Source organism: Electrona antarctica (genome assembly GCF_951216825.1).
Source record: "Electrona antarctica genome assembly, chromosome: 11".
Taxonomy (NCBI): Eukaryota; Metazoa; Chordata; class Actinopteri; order Myctophiformes; family Myctophidae; genus Electrona; species Electrona antarctica.
In genome coordinates this window covers 6,648,949-6,652,207 of record NC_136792.1, presented here as the reverse complement: position 1 = coordinate 6,652,207, position 3,259 = coordinate 6,648,949, and positions in this window count along the sequence as shown.

Sequence of the window (3,259 nt, the reverse complement as noted above, 5' to 3'; positions counted from 1 at the left end):
CACACAGAGCACCGCAGAAAAACAGTGATGTTGCAGCAGAGTGCAACGAAAATGCCAAGTATGTGTCTGAGAGTAGCTGTGACCGTCCGTTTGCATTTGGGATGGATGGTTCTGTACTATGTACTGTATGTGACGGGCAACTTTGGGAGAATACGAGACTGCTCTCCCCTTTACCAACTCGCCCCGGGCGTACAGCCGGCGGAACAGCGCGGCCTGGTTTTCCTAAAGTAATCTAAGTAAATTATGCTTAAACGGTTAAACCTAACCTTATTCCTAACCTCAACCTCAGTAAAACGATGCCTAAACCTAACCCTATTCCTAAACTTAACCCCAGTAAAACTATGCCTAACCCTAAACTTATTTCTAACCTTATTCTCAGTAAAACAAAATAAAGAATACAAGAACCGCCGCACCGAGCTGTCGGCGTGAGGTCGGCGGGAAAAATCTGGGGCGAGATGGAATTGGGGCGACATGACCTGTTACCCTTTGGGAGATGGTCTCTTCCTCTATATCTTCCCTCTATCATTGGTGTCACTTGTCATAGGATTTTACCTTGGGATTATGCTTAATTTATTTCATACTCCAAACTATATTGATCTTTAGGAATAGGAGGCCCATTTTCTGTTTCTGTAAACTAAAGCCTTTCTTTGCGTTTGCGGATGTGCAGGGTATTCCAGGAGGAGATAGAAAACATCCGATATAGTGTTTTTTAAGAGAAACAGAGAAGGCCATGTTTCTATGGATTTTGAGAATGAATAGTACAAAAAGGAGAGAGGAAGGAGAGAGAGAGAGAGAGAGAGAGAGAGAGAGAGAGAGAGAGAGAGAGAGAGAGAGAGAGAGAGAGAGAGAGAGAGAGAGAGAGAGGAGAGAGAGAGAGAAGAGAGAGAGAGCGAGAGAGAGAGAGAGAGAGAGAGAGAGAGAGAGAGAGAGAGAGAGAGAGAGAGAGAGAGAGAGAGAGAGAGAGAGAGAGAGAGAGAGAGAGAGAGAGAGAGAGAGAGAGAGAGAGAGAGAGAGAGAGAGAGAGAGAGAGAGGAGAGAGAGAGAGAGATGACATGAAACAACTGGCAGTCAGGATCGGAACCCATTACCTCATATGTACATACAGTAGGTCTATATCTTCATGGCTGGAGCATCCTCAGTGTTCATGAAGTATGTATAAGGCAAGACAAGGCAAGTTTATTTGTAGTTCAACAACAAAGTGCTTTACACAGAACATTATATATGTGTGTGTGTGTGTGTGTGTGTATGTGCGTGTGTGTGTGTGTGTGTGCGTGCGTGCGTGCGTGCGTGCGTGCGTGCGTGCGTGCGTGTGTGCGTGCGTTGCGTGCGTGCGTGTGTGCGTGCGTGCTCCTGGAAGGAGAAGATAACCCTCTGACAGAGCCTCATTCTTCTTCCCCCGTCTGTCTCTCTTCTGTCTGTCTGTCTGTCTGTCTGTCTGTCTGTCTGTCTGTCTGTCTGTCTGTCTGTCTGTCTGTCTGTCTGTATGTCTGTCTGTCTGTCTGTCTGTCTGTCTGTCTGTCTGTCTGTCTGTCTGTCTGTCTGTCTGTCTGTCTGTCTGTCTGTCTGTCTGTCTGTCTCTCTCTCTCTCTCTCTCTCTCTCTCTCTCTCTACTTCATTTATCTGTAAGTCTCTATCTTTGTCTCCCGCCCATACTGGTGTTGTGTTATCATCCCCTGTAGAGCTCCCAGTCCTCCGTATTGGAACCTTCCACTCGTGCTCGTTTCCATCCTGATCATTGTTTCCAGCTCATCGGTGCTTTCCGCACTCTGCCAGAGTGTGTCTTTCAGCGCAGAGCACATTAATGCCCGCCTGCAGTGGCTGTTTTGGGTGGCACGTGAATGTTGGGCCTGGAGGGAGGGTTCATCGTGAACCTGGCAACCCCCAAGGCAGAGTACTCCATACGCTTCAAGCACTGACACCGTTGACCTTTATGCGAGTATAAAGGGTTATCTGTGCTGGGTTTGCCGTTCGACCCTCGACCTCCCGATGGACCATACCACCACACACAGCAATACTGCTGTCATGGGACGTCTGATGAACTTTCACTGGGGGGGGCGTAAAACGATGTTTTTGACAGAGAGATGCAGCCAGGATGTGGCCCGGCCATGCGGGTGTATCTGTCTGCAAAGTCCTGTGTTAATTCAACTACTTCAACTTCACAGTACTTTATTTTCCTTTCTGAACTTCTTTAGTGCGGTAGTCAAAAAGACAACAAAATATAAACATTCACAATACATAGATACATACAGTAGATGCTATACAACTATGAAAAGAAAAACTACATTTAAAACTAGTACTTAAACACGACCAGTGAAACTGTAAGGTTCTCTCAGTTAACTCAGAGAAGCTTTACTCTCACTCTCTTTGTGTGTGTATTTAACTCAGAGAACCTTAACTCTCACTCTGTTTGTGTGTGTATTTCTCTGTTTGTGTGTGTATTTCTCTGTTTGTGTGTGTATTTCTCTGTTTGTGTGTGTATTTCTCGGTTTGTGTGTGTATTTCTCTGTTTGAGTGTGTATTTCTCTGTTTGTGTGTATATTTCTCTGTTTGTGTGTGTATTTCTCAAGCCTGTAGGATTCACTGCATCTGGTGTTTATTACTTGTTCCACTGAAAGAATGGTCTAAAGAACGTATCAGATGCACTCGCACAATTGTCCAATCACTGGGAAGATAAAATCGATCTTCTTCTACTTTATTTGAACATAACAGTGAGAGAGGAAGAGGCGATGAAGACATATGACAAGACGCCACAAATGTCCTGCTTTCGAAAACCCCACGGCATTGTGGTGTCTCGGTACGTAGAATGTGTTCCACACAGCCGAACGCACGCTCAGGTTGGAATCATTAGTGTGAAGTGACTAGTTGTTGAAATCAACAACCTGCTGTGTATGGAAAACAACAAGTTAGCAAATAGTCATAGCAGACATATAGCAGATATCTAAAACAAATTAACCCATTTAGGCCTGACGTCGAAATTAAAAAAATGTATACCTCATGTCAGTTTCTATGTCAGTGGTGCTCAATATTTCATGTCAAGGACCCCAAAAATGATCTGTAATTGGCCGCCGACCCCCATCTGAAAATATGTTGTTCCACTTCCAGGGACGCACCAGAAGCAAAGATTGGGAGTTAAAATGTTCACTCTGTAATAATATATATTCAAAGATTTGAGGCACATTTTCACGATTTTTCAAAAAATAGCAGACCAACAAGTTCATAGCGCGGCACTCGGTGCCGCGCTATGAACTTGTAGATCTGC